The sequence below is a fragment of the Trachemys scripta genome, chromosome 1 (assembly GCF_013100865.1).
Source record: "Trachemys scripta elegans isolate TJP31775 chromosome 1, CAS_Tse_1.0, whole genome shotgun sequence".
Lineage (NCBI taxonomy): Eukaryota > Metazoa > Chordata > Testudines > Emydidae > Trachemys > Trachemys scripta.
Genome location: NC_048298.1, coordinates 18,029,832 through 18,044,717, shown reverse-complemented (window position 1 = coordinate 18,044,717; position 14,886 = coordinate 18,029,832).

Here is a 14,886-nt window from a genome sequence, read left to right as displayed (position 1 = left end):
TTCATCCAATCTATACTTCTTTAACTTGCTGGCAAGGATACTGTGGGAGACCAAATCAAAAGCTTTGCTAAAGTCAAGATATATCATGTCCACCACTTTCCCCATATCCACAGAGCCAGTTATCGCATCATAGAAGGCAATCAGGTTGGTCAGGTATGACTTGCCCTTGTTGAATCCATGTTGATGTTCCTGATCACCTTCCTGTCCTCCAAGTGCTTCCAAATCGATTTCTTGAGGACCTGATCCATGATTTTTCCAGGGACTGAGGTGAGGCTGTAGTTCCCCGAATTCTCCTCCTCCTGTTGTTAAACATGGACACTATGTTTGCCTTTTTTCCAATTGTCCAGGACCTCCCCCTGTCATCACAGGTTTTCAGAGATAATAGATTCATAGGTTCATAGATTCTAGGACTGGAAGGGAGCTCGAGAGGTCATCGAGTCCAGTCTCCTGCCCTCATGGCAGACCAAATACTGTCTAGACCATCCCTGATAGACATTTATCTAACCTACTCTTAAATATCTCCAGAGATGGAGATTCCACAACCTCCCTAGGCAATTTATTCCAGTGTTTAACCACCCTGACAGTTAGGAACTTTTTCCTAATGTCCAACCTAAACCTCCCCTGCTGCAGTTTAAGCCCATTGCTTCTTGCTTTATCCTTAGAGGCTAAGGTGAACAAGTTTTCTCCCTCCTCCTTATGACACCCTTTTAGATACCTGAAAACTGCTATCATGTCCCCTCTGTCTTCTCTTTTCCAAACTAAACAAAGCCAATTCTTTCAGCCTTCCTTCATAGGTTCTCAAGAGCTTTAATCATTCTTGTTGCTTTTCTCTGGACCCTCTCCAATTTCTCCACATCTTTCTTGAAATGTGGTGCCCAGAACTGGACACAGTTGAGGCCTAACCAGTGCAGAGTAGAGCGGAAGAATGACTTCTCGTTTCTTGCTCACAACACACCTGTTAATACATCCCAGAATCATGTTTGCTTTTTTTTGCAACAGCATCACACTGTTGACTCATATTTAGCTTGTGGTCCACTATAACCCCTAGATCCCTTTCTGCTGTACTCCTTCCTAGACAGTCTCTTCCCATTCTGTATGTGTGAAACTGATTTTTCCTTCCTAAGTGGAGCACTTTGCATTTGACTTTGTTAAACTTCATCCTGTTTACCTCAGACCATTTCTCCAATTTGTCCAGATCATTTTGAATTATGACCCTGTCCTCCAAAGCAGTTGCAATCCCTCTCAGTTTGGTATCATCTGCAAACTTAATAAGCGTATTTTCTATGCCAATATCTAAGTTGTTAATGAAGATATTGAACAGAGCCGGTACCAAAACAGACCTCTGTGGAACCCCACTTGTTATACCTTTCCAGCAGGATTGGGAACCATTAATAACTACTCTCTGAATACGGTTATCCAGCCAGTTATGCACCCACCTTATAGTAGCCCCATCTAAATTGTATTTGCCTAGTTTATCGGTAAGAATCATGAGAGACTGTAGAGCATTTAGAAAAAAATTGGCTGTTAAACAGTAAGCTTGTGTCAATCTTACATTATACTGGGGCAGTAGCCCCACTGAAGTTAACATGCCTATAGCACTTTCTAGTCATCATGTGATACAACATATGGTATCTCATGTATTTTACTTGCTGTATCATGTGTTTAAGTGCCAATACGCCAGCTAGAGATGAGCAATACTACCAAAAACATTAGGTAAACGATTGGCCCGTAACAATGTCAAGGGCTGCAGTGAAAGGAAGAGGCTTTCATGCCAAGGTTCAGATGACTTGACATTTGGGATGGAGGTCAGATTGAGGGGGTTTGTCATTACAGATGTGAAGGAGACTTTGGCAGCTGAAAAGAAGGTTGCCTCTGAACTTTCATTGCTCCATCAACAAGAACTCCCTTTCTTGCACGGAGACCAACTCTCTATGTTAGAAGATGAACTTCAGGCCCAGAGGCATCTGTTTTAAGAATTATTGGGTGCTTATGTTTAGCAATGCAGTCTAGCGTGGTCTAAATCCACTCTTGTGAAAGCCTACCCAATTTACCAATGGGTCTGCAGCATGACAACTATACATCATTCACTCATTCCTAGAAAGCCATGTGCCGACCTTGCAAAAGTGTGAAGTGTCTTCATATTACCTGCTTTGCCTTAATACTCCTTTTTGCGTTGCAGTGTAGATTTCACCAGAGGACTCATCATCCCTAAGTTCAGACTAAACTTCTGGATTCTCTTGGTGCCATGCCAGTCAATGTTTTCTTTCCCCAACAGCACCTATTGTAACATAAATAACATCTAATACATGATGTAATGCCTCAAAGCAAAATATTGCTGCCTTCTGATGTTTTCTCATTGCCAGTACCAGACAGCTTAATTTTTTTCCTAATTTACATGCTTAATATTTATGTTGGATGGAATTCTCTGAAAACATGAAAAATTTGTAAAAACAAATGGTAAATTAAATAGCCGACAATACGTTAACTGTTGGAAACACAAAAGCACTTTTTATAGTGCAAAAGGAAAAGTTATCGACTCCAGATGCATTTTGCACATTTTTAACACTGAGAACATTTAATGCACAAATAACAGACTCTCCAGTCCATGTTTAATAACTACTATAAAATGTCTTAGAAAAATAGCAATAACTCTTCAGTGTTTACAAACAATGAAACTTTGAACATGCATTGTATTTTTATGTTTATTCTTCTATTGCTGGCAACTGTTGCTTGTGATCCATTTCAGGAAACACCTGCCTCATTTGGAAGTTCTAAAATGGAGGATATAAATTACAGTCCCTGAAAAGTTTTATGAACCATTTTACCCGAACCAGCTCCTATGCTGTTAACTTTGTGTTCATTGCATCTGCAGCTTTCCAAACTAGTAGATGACCACCGCTGCTATGATTATATGTAAACTATATTCGTCGTCGTTTTCTGTGAAAGATGCTTTGAAGCACCGTGTCTGCTCAATGTGAAGTTAGCATTAACACCTTTGTGACTGGCCTTCACTGCAAATTCGATGGAAGCTTTCCTTCTTATGTCTCACCAGTGTTCCATTATCATTTATTATTTGTAGTCTTGCAGAGCTATGAGGCCCCACTGAGACTGGGGACTTTTTGTGCTAGGCATTGTACAATACATAGGGTATGCCTACATTGTTTGCAGTTCGGACTACAGGGATGTGAATCGCAGTGCACACCTAAATACTGTGCTGTAACTGCTCTGTGTGGACTCTGTGGGTGTGAGCTAAAAGGTTCCTATTTCACATTAACATAATCCAAGAGAATTAATGCGAAGTAGGAACCTTTTAGTTTGAGCCTGTGGTGTCCACACCACATAGTTACAGTCCAGCACTTAGGTGTGCACTGCTATTCATATCCCTGTAGTCTGAATTGTGGGGCACATGTCCATAATGAAGGACAGTTCCTGACCTAAAGAACTTAGTTTAAATAGACAAGATAAACAAAAGGATGGGAGAGGAAGCTAAGGCACAGAGGTGAGGCAACGTGCCCAAAGTCTCACAGCAGGTCAGTCGCAGAGCCTGGACTAGACCTAGGTCTTCAGATTCCCAGTCAGCGCTCTGTCCAGTAGAGAACACTACCTCTCCCTAAGAGTCTGTACTTCCGAGGTGATGTTTCTTAAACATGTAGCATGACTAGAGAACTAGTTTGCTCCAAGCAGTTGGTACATGAGGCAGCTTTAAAGTGATTTACACTTATTTTCAGTGTAAGTGTATCTTTAAGCATTAATATGCTTACACATATCCTAACTTCAGACCATTCCTCACTAATTTTGAAATTCATTTACAAACTGGTCCAAAGCTTGGACCTGTGTGTGGATTATTTGAAAATTCTCTTACCATGAAGTAGAAACCTAAAGTAATATTATTTTTGCAAGTAACAGGCAATAATCAAACAAATAGTCAAATTCTACTGTCACCCTGCTGCAATGAATTGCCATGGGTTACACAAGGGTTACTGAGACTAGAATTTAGCACCATTGAATGAATGTGCGTGGGGAAGGAGGTGCACTTAGATTAGTCTAGCTTCTACATGCTCTGAAAATTGCATTGCATGTTTTGTTTTCTTCTGCTCACAATATTTCATATCTAAATGGCTGGGTCTGTTCTGTCTCTTATGGGTATCTGAAGCAGATAATCCAGGCATGGGGGGTGGTGAGATCAGAAAAGATTAAAGGTGCTTTGTTTTTCTGCTGGAGATGGACTGAAACTGACTATAACTTTTCTCTTTAACCCCTTTTCTCTCCCCCCACCCCTCAAAAAACCCCAAACAAATAATTACCCCTACAGAAAACTGGATATTTAAAATCTGGAGCTGAACAAGGAGTGTTATTTTGCTTATCTTTATTGTAGCTTGAATCAAACACTAAATTCTAGCCTGCCTAACTTTGGGGAAAGGAACTTCAAAATGTGGTCCCATACCATACTCAGATTCATGGCTCAGTTCCTCCCAAGTAATTATACTTCATGAAAGTCACCTGCAGGACAATAGGTTTTGTACTGTTGAGTTTATTATCCAACACTGATGCATTTCTAGAGAGAATATTAACAAAGCCAGCATTTATTTTAATCATATAAAAGTTCCAATTTTGTGTTAGCAAGAATGTGGGTTGACTTGTCGTACAACAGGCAAACAAATGCAGAGACGCAATGAGGGACACACAGAGAACAACGCGTAAGGGTAGAAGTAACATTCAAAGCAGTATACAAGGATTTAGAAGAGTTTGCATAGCTAGATGCCAGTGCATCTCTGAAAATTTACCTGCAAATTGCAATCAGCAATTTGATAGTATTAAAATCAATAGCAAAACTCCCATTTACATCACAGGATCTGGGATTTCACCTATTATGTATAACATACATAGACTCTTAAAAAAAAAAAAGACTCGGGACACCAAATTCTGTCCAGACCACTTCAGTGAAATTACCTACATAAAAAGCAACAGAGGGTAAGCGAAAAGGAAGTTAAGCATTAAAATGTTTCGCACAATAGTTCCATGGGCTCAGAAAATTGAATGTTTAATAGTTTGTCTTATTTAAGATTGTAAAGTTACAAGTGACATCTTTTTCTTTCCCTGTTGGTTGAATGGAGAAAGGATAAGTTGGGAGGTGGCTATACCAAAGGGCTGTCTACAAGGTGAGTTAGTGTGTTGCAAGCCAGCGTGTGAAAGTGCACATCAGACTAGAGTATTGTACAAAGTCACCATATGGATCCTGGTATCACACACTAAAAGTTCTGTAGTTCTTTTGATGCACTGCTATTTCAAACAGAACTAAGCCATATACAAAGTCTCCGTATAGACAAGTCCACAATCTTGATGCTACAGATTAAGGCCCTGAAAGTGCTCACACATGTGCTTAACTTTATGCACAGGGGAAGTCCCAATGAGTAGTAAAGTTAGCAGGCTTAGATTTGCCACACTATGATCTATTTAGCAAAGCATATTGCAAACAATAAAGAATTGTATGGAGAGCATGGAGGCAGTTATGGGGGGAGAACACATCTCTTGACTAGAAACTAATTTAAATGTTTAGATCCAAATAATAGATAGTATGAAAAGGTGGAATTCCTTGGGTTAATTAAAAGTACCAAAACAATTGAGCTCTTATATGTACTATATTAATTTTTTCTCTGCTCACTTCAGTTAAATTTGCCCTGGGCTGGTGCATCAGGCAACTTTTGCCAGTTCTCTGATCTGTGATAAAAACTTGCTATATATTTCAGAGAGTTCATTATTTTTGCTCTTTGTATCATCAGGATTTTCAATATAAAGGCAGCTTTTAAAAAAAAAAATTCTTCAATAAATGTTTTCCAATAATTGCCTCTTCTTTTCAGAGTTTGTGGTTAACAAGCCAAACGCTCAGAGCAATCCATAAAATGACTGAAAATAGCACAAGAAATATAGTTCCTGCTCCCTGTTGGGGTTTGTTTCTTTCAGAGACATAACATGAAGTCTGGGAATTCCATAAACTGGGCAGGCAGGTATCTGAGTGAAATTGAATCTGAACTTTGAGGAGGGAGGAGAAAAGGAAGGAAAGTGCACAAAAGATCTTTCTTCCCTTCCCTAATGGCTTAACAAATGATTTTTGGAAGCATTCAGAATCAGAATGCCTCCAGAAAAATGATCTATAGTGATGAAATTATTATGGAAACCACTTGAGCTGAGAACTCTTACTGTACATTCAAATATCTACTACAAATAATACATAATAATAAATAATATAAATATTTAAGGCAAATTACAAACTTTAAATGTGACCCATGTGTGTGTCTATATAGTCAGACTTTTTTGAAGTGCTCACACCTAACTAGGCACTTAACTAAATTGGTTTTTTCCCCTCCTTCAACAGGGCTCCAGCATTGTTCTTAATCTCATCATCCTGAGCACTTCTGCAAATCTGGCCCTTTCATTTAGGTGCTTATAGAAGTTGTGTGGCTTTGAAAATCTTACCTAACATTTACAATCTGTGTATTTGCCAAGCACAATAAAAGATCCATCATGATTGCCTCAGAACTGGAGGGGACCATGATTTATAAATAAGCAATGTAAATAATGATTTTACATACCTCACCACTTTCAGTCTTCACTGTGCTACAACATTTTTCTTTAATAGGATACTCTTTTCTCAGGTGTGGTAAGTATGCTGTGTTACTGTTATCTGGAGGTAACAGTGTGTTTAAAAATGACTCTCAAAGGTTTGCTGAGAGCCAGTTTATTAGCTGTGGGTTGAGATTAAATTGTGTCAAAGCCATAACAGTGCAATATGTACAATGAGGAGTGTCATCTACTTTTATCTCAGTCACCATATGTAATTAAAAACATCAAAGGTTGAGATTTTGTGGGGGAAAGAAAGAGAAAGCGCAGCTGAACTGTACTTTACAATCTTTTAAAAATGTCCAATAGATAGTTACATAGGAAAAGAGCTTTCATTAAGTGAGATAACAGCAATTCAGAGAGAATGGGGTTGTTTATTTTTTTTCCTCTTAGACACGTTCCAGGAGTATAACCCAGATGGAAGCCTGACTAACCCATGCTCAGAAATATTAGGGACACCATTTCCTGTTTCATTTAGCATGAAACACATACTCAGCTTTTGTCTGTCTTCCTACTTTTCTCCATCGCCATCCTTAAAATTCAACTTTGTTCTAAAAGATCTGGCTATTTTCTAATATTCAGAAAATGAATTATTTCATGCCAGACTAAAAAAAAATCTTCAGTGCCTTCTAGAGGGACTACACAGTTATAACAAGGAGAGTTGGTGCACCATCAATCACACTTCAGTCTGAGAAAGAAAGTGCAGTGTTCAAACCATGAAGCACAGTGATGGAATTTGAACCTATAGAGAATGATTGAAGATAGTCTTGTCAGGTGTCATTTGCTAGGTCAGTCACCTTGACGTTTCCCTGACTAGACATGTGGCTTTATTACTGGTAAATTTCAGGCTGCCAGGGCAGACAAATGTGCTGTTTCGTACCTGTCTCTACTGTTCACTCAGCACATACATCCCAATTTACATTTGGCCTCTTAGGGGAAAGTCAGTGCCACTACCCATCTGTCCTGTGTTTTCTCCTTGTCCTCTTTATGCTTGCTTCTTGGTTTTATGGGCTACCTCAGCTTTGCCTTTGCACATTTTTTTTTTAATGCTAGAAATCGTGGGCTCATTTAGTAACATCAGAAAACACGAGGGACCAGGAATCAGACCTACAAAGTGATGGATTATTTTGCAGTCAAGGGAATGTCCTACATGAAGCATTAGGCGTGATAGTTATGTTCTTTGTGAGGGTGCCATCTAAAAGCAAATTACCACTCTCTGCAAAAGACAGCTAATAAATATGGATAGAAATCTGCCTTTTGGTAGTATCACACTAATTACCCAAGCTGCAATATTGTCATTTCCCTTTTCAAATGCCACGGCATATAGAGCTATTGCTCAAGTGAGACGTACCCTTGTTTCCTTTTGAAAAGCAGCACTTTCAGTGATTCTGATAGGATTGCCATTTCCTATTGAACTGTCATGACGAACTTGGAGAGATACCATCCAGGATGCAGGTGTCCAGGTCAAATGAGAAAGGAGGAAGTTCAAAGACATCCCCTCCCACAATTCCTGATATTGTAGCGCCAGCAATGTGTGTCACAGGAAATCTCAAAAAAGGCACATGCTGGTGAGGACTCAAACAGTGATGACATACAGACTACTAGCTGGCAGTGAAAACTTAACTAATTGTAATCATGGTATACTCTAGAATATATGATCTAAAGAAAATATCTATTTGTATTTATTAGAAAGGAATGATTAATTGTAAACAAAACAAAAAATATCTTAGCCCCTCATCCCCGCACCGTAGCATAGGCATTGTTTACAATAGCCTGTCCATTTTTGTGTGTGTGTACATGTGCTATCCAGTGCATAGGATAATAAACTGGATATATCATAGTGGTTGCCTTCAGTATTGCATGTAATAACTGGAAAAGCCTTTTAATTGTATATTTTGGTGTCCGTTACCAAGCACACTAATATTCTTTAAGCTGTACTGGAAAAATAAACGAACGTCCTCCCCCACCCACTAATTTCAGTGTGAATGTAAAACTTGCTAAGATTCCTTTATGTGTCATGAGGCAAGTCTAAGGAACAACACACATGCTGTTCTTAAACTGCTACAGCCACACAAGCAGGCTACCCTCCCTATTCTTATCAACAGCTGAACTAAATATAAAAAGCATTCTTTTATAAAGTGCCATTTAGATTCCAATGTAATAGAGATGTAATGCATATGTCAAGTTACTGAGATGTCAGCTTAAATAGAAGCCAGTGTGTCATCTAGTAATTATTGCTATTTAGGCCCTAGGTATTAGTGCTAATATTAGCAAGTGAGTGTTGAGTGTGTATATATTATATATATATAGTGTAAAAGTAAACACAAAAAGAAAAAAGATAAAACAATTACATGGCATAAATGCTTAATAACTACCAGTCATGCAGCTATTATAACTAACAGTTTTATAATTACAATATAATCTAAGTCAGAAGAAATAAAATGTTGCATCTGTCTTGTAAAATCAGTCTATTTTCAAAACCACTTTTTATTGCCTCCTGATACAGTAGACAAAATGAGAAAATCAGATTCAAATGCTAAATGTTTTCTTGCAGAGGAAAGATCAGTGCAGTTTTGCTAAACCTCATTGGGTTTATTTTAACCCACAAAGTATCTATGTATGCTTTAAGTTGAACTTAGTGATTGTGCATTTTATGTTCCATTTCCAGAGCAGCATCTTAATGACTGTGGCCTAGGACTGTTGGCTTTCCTTAAATATTCCCTGGAGTAGTGTTTCACTTAAAAGCAGCATTCTAAATGTAGCCTTCTATAGCACTTTCTTGTGGTCCTCAACCCCTGCACGAGGGTTATGTTTTAAAAACACATAGTCTATGCAGACCACCTGTTAATGGCTAATGATCCTGACAAAAAGCCAATTATATAGCAATGCTTTCCTAGCAAAGCTGATAAATATGAAAGACACCTTTCAGAGCAGAGCAGCATAAGGTTGAGCATATATTAGACTCGCATTACAACTGCTGTTTGTAAGCTAATCATCTCTCTCTTTAAAGAACTGAACAAGAAGAGAAGGGAAGGTTTGAGCATGACGATTGTAAATGTGCATTTTCATTTATAAAACCTTAGGATCAGATCACAAAAGCAGATTTGTTCATTCCTTCCCCTCCCCATAAAGAGTATTGGGTAATAAAAGTATCATGAGCAAACTAAGATTCATCTGTTCAGTAATACTGAAGCCGTCTTCCCTAACTCACCACGCAGGCAACAGTGTCAGCAAAATGTAATGAACTTTTTCCAAATCCATTTGAAAATGCTCACTCTCCAATGATGTAAATATCTTCAAATGAACTGGCCTAAAAATAGAGCTTTAAATATATGGAATGAAAGGAAAGGTATGAAATATATAAAAATGTTAACCCCCACCCCATCCCTACTATTCAGGGCAGTGTTTTGTCAGATAAGTAAGTTCCAATGACTGAATATATACGAAGTTCACATGACTTATCCAGGCCTAGCACTAAGAGCTACAGAAAGTAGAAGGGGATCATTTGTCCGTAGTGAAATTTGAACTATGGATCAGCAGGTTTAAAACAAAAGCAAGGGAATTATGTGTTGCTTAGCAAACTGGAGCTATGATATTGTAACTCTGGCCATGAGGTATGTTTTCTTTTGGCTCCAGATACGAATATTGCAAGGAATAAGTTAGGTCCACAGGAAGAAAGTGTGTATTTGTGCCAACATGTGTTTGATATCCTTATTTTTGTTTAGCACCTAAGAGACCCAATGCTTCTCTCAGAGACTTCTAAACTCAGATGCATAACTCAGGATTATAAAAGGAGAGTGGGTTTTTTTTTTTTTATAATAAGGTGCACTCATCTGTATTGCTTGCGAATCAGCTACAGTGGTCATCATTATTATAGAGGGGATCTCAGCTACTCTTGTATGGTAACTCTTAACAAATATTTACTTTTTCCTGTCAACTACTGTGCCTAACATCTTATTTTACTTTGAATGTTTACTACTCAGGCGTTATAAGTCTGAGCACTGTGGGTGGGTGTGACTCTTTCACCTTTATTCATGTGTTGTATGTACACCTCATTCCATGGAGTAGTCCAAATGATGTCTGAGAATCTATTAATGTCAAGGACAATACTTGTGGTAGAACATACTACTCAAAGTTGGTAACTGTGGCAGAATAGGGCCAACCTTTGTGAGAGCACGTTTCAAAATGTTCCCAAAGTGCTGCTGTGGAATAGCTTGCAACTGCCCTGCTGAATAAACTTGCTTTGACAATCCAGAGAACAAAGTTTGGTGCCAAGAGACTGTTTCTATTTATTTCTCTTTATCAGTTCTGATATGACCATGATCATCATAGTATCTAAGTGCCTTCCAGAAGTGGAATGGCTTCTTCCTAGTCTATATTTTGCAGCTACTTCAATGTTAAATTTTAAAACACACATACATACAAGGAAAATGTGGGTTAGTCTGTACTGTAAAATCCCAGTTCCTTCAATATCATTGGAGTTTTGCCAGAGGTTTCAGTGAGACCACAATCATGGCATATATGTAAAAATACAGAAATTAACGATGTAGTAGTTACTCTGGAAAATAATGCCATAAACCAATCTTCTTTCATATCAAACTATGGTAGATCTATATTTCTAGTGAAATAAGAGTAAGATAAAAGCAAACACAGTAAGATTAACACAATGAACAAAAAATGAAACTGCTTTAAATATTTTAAATGCCTAGTTGTAGCATGAGTGCGGTGGTATTTATTGTGCTAAACACTGATCTATACAGTAAGGTTGGTCCAAAATGTTCCATTAAAACAGTATTTTGGTTAAAAGGAAATGGGATTTGGTTTTCTGTTTAAAACGTTGAACTTTCCACAGGAAAAAAAACATTGTGACCATCATGACTATATTCAATGACTTTTTTGGCCAGAACCATTCTCTAGACACTTCTTGTAGAGTTTTCAAAAGGGCATGATTTCTCTAGAAATCCATCAGATTTCTGTAGATTAAAATAAAAAGGGGGTGAGGTGTCTGGTTTTATGTATATATGGGTATGTATATATTTGAGAGTGTGTGTATATATATGCTTTTCTAATTAAATATATATAGCTACCCAGATTATATTATTAACCATTAAAAGGGCTACATTGTTCTCAGACTCTTAAAGTAGAACTGAAAAGGTTTGTAGCTGCAAAGTCTGAGTGCAGGTGTCCAGGTTTCTCAGACAACATCACTGACACCCACAGCTGCATTCCCTATGCTCTGCTTTAGGTGTTAGTGAAATCATCAGCTGTAGCAGAGGAAACACGAAGTCCTGTTTCAGCAGGTAAGCTAGGGAGAGACCTTTGACATCAAGGATGCTATGCCTGTAATGTACACATGTAAAAACAAAACCTGCATTTATTACTCAGGGAAAACTCAAATTGGCCACAATGGAAGTTTTACCTGAGTTAATAAAGCCTTCAGGAATTGGTCCTTATTTGATAGCCTGAATCCTGACTTTTTCCATTGATTTCAGTGTGGCCAGAATTTAACGCATTGACTTCAATAAGTTTAAAACTGAGTAAGGATGTCAGTACTTGGCCCTAAATGACTTGGGAGCTAATGGCCTAATCCTGCAACCACATATATCAGGGTTAGTTCTAAAATGTACAGTAGTAAGCAGTGTGCCAGATACTGAGTGCTTCACAGAATTGGGTCCACAGAGCACCAGTGCTTTCTCCTGTATGGCTTTATATTTTTTAGACTCATTTCAACTCCTCTTTAATTACAACAAATACAAGGTATGGATGTAATTTAGCACATCTCAATATGGCATTGTCCCATGCTACTAATTGATAGCCATGGAGTATGACATTCAGTTGTGCTTCAGGATGACTGGTCCATGAATTCACCAGAATTCTGCATAACACACTCATCTTCCTTAAAATATCTGTTCAGCCTCATTCTGTGCAGAAATACCCTTTGGAAAAAAAACCCCAGTGTTTACTGCAATATTATATAACAGTGGAATACACATTATATAGTAGCAGGGCCGGCTCTAGGATTTTTGCCGCCCCAAGCAAAAACAATTTCGGCCACACACCCCCTCCCCCCGTTTTTTTCTTACCCCACCCCCGGCCCCGCCTCAACTCTGCCCCTTCCCCAAATCCCCAGCCCTGCCTCCTCCCCCCAGGCTCTCAAGCCTAGGAGGGAGAAGCAGCGCGTGCGCTGCGGCCACTCAGGGTCTCCCCCTTCCTCCCAGGCTCTCAAACCCGGGAGGGAGGGAGAGATCCCGAGTGGCCGCGGCGCACGAATCAGCTGTTTCGCGCGCAGTGGCCGCTCGGGATCTCCCCCTCCCTCATGGGTTTGAGAGCCTGGGAGGGAGGGGGAGCAGCGGCGCGCGAGCGGCAGCAGCGGAGGTGAGTTAGGGCGGCCGGGGCACATTTTTAGGGGCGGCATGGCCCGCGCCAGAATGCCGCCCCTTAAAATGTGCCGCCCCAAGCACCAGCTTGTTTTGCTGGTGCCTAGAGCTGGCCCTGTATAGTAGACATAATAAATCAGTATTATGGTTGAGAAGTAATATTTCATGGGAACAGTAACACAGAGAGACAGTAAACTTTAGACTTGTAACTCCCCCATTGTTCTTATAAATAAAGCTGAACAGGTGTCACTGGTCTTTTGGAGCCAATATTCGTGCCTGAGCAGCTACATTCTAAATATATTTAAAGAAAAGACAAAAGCACTCATTACCTGGAGTTTCCTATTTAATGGATTCAGACCTTCTGGGGACAGGAGATAAATGAAGGTAAGATGAAACCTTTAGATGTTGTCTTGATCAGTGACAACTTTTCCTTGGGGGCTGACAGCTGCTAATGATTTCATTTTAAACATAACACACAAGATCAACAAAAATGCTTTTCTTTTTCTGTATGTAGAATAAGGATATGGAGTAGCATTTATCATAAGGGACAAGCCAATTAGGACTAATTTGTGATCAAATAAAGACCATAGTCTGATCAGTAAAGAACTCTTCTCATTTCTATCTTAATTATATTTCATTGTTTTTTCCCATTGAATTCTGGGTTTTTTAGCTGTTAATATGAAATTGTTATAGCTATTATCATGCCAAAGCAGATGCTGCCAGAACCTGAACTTCAATGAATGTAATAAATCTACTCAATGGAGCTCACTAATTAAGACAATCTTTCTACTCTATCAGTCAGGAAAAGGTGCTTTTATTCTAGTCTATATTGCTTTTACAACCCCCTTTGACCTTGTTTGTTGATTAGATGGCTCAAATTTATGGCTGGTTTAAAATTTTTCTGTCAACTGTTTTTGGAAACAGTTGGATTTTTCAACTCAACAAATTTTTCTGTGGAAAGTTAGATGAAAATAATTTTCATTTGTATCAATTTTCCACAGGATCTTTTTTTACCAGCGCTGTTAATAGTAATTTAACTCACTGTACTTGTTTTAATACTGTAATGTCTTGTATATCATTAGCACTTTTGTCACTGGCAACTGGATTTTAGTCAAGTAGGCAATTTCAGGAAGCCCCTGATAGTGGCTTTTGACCTATATCTGTATGAGTGGATACTGATGCATTTAGCTATCAATTGTGTTTGAACTAATGCTGCAAGTAATATCTAATCTGGACTGTACATGAAAAAGAGGTTAGTTCCCAATGTTCAATGGGAGTTGGGATTTAAGGGAACTATTTGAAGAAAGCATGAGTGAAATGCAGATATTTTACCTTGTCTCTGAAGGTAAGTTCCCTAGATCTACATACTTAAACCATACCCAGCTAATGGAATATGAATCCTAATTTTTATATCTCAAAAGAAGACCAGGCTTAAAACAAGTTACCCTATTTGCACCAGCTGAAGCTCTCACCCTTGGCCTTCATTTCTATCTGCATATCTGAATGTAAAGTAATAATTAGTATGTTAGTAAAAAAAAAAAAAAGACATACAAATATACACAAAATCCCTCTGCACATTTAAGTATTTTGTAGATGCAAAGTTGCATGGATTTAAACTAAGACCATATTGGTGATCCTTTTGAAAATCTGTCCTTAAATGCCAAAGACATGATAAGAGAAACAAGATGGGTGAGGCAATATAGTTTATTGGACCAACTTCTGTTGGTGAGAGAGACAAGCTTTTGAGCTTACGCAGAGCTCTTCTTCAGCTCTGTATCACCTCAAAAGCTTGTCTCACTCACCAACAGAAGTTGGTCCAATAAAAGATTATCTCACTCACCTTTTCTCTCTAATATACTGGGACTGACCCACCTACAACATAACTTCAGAA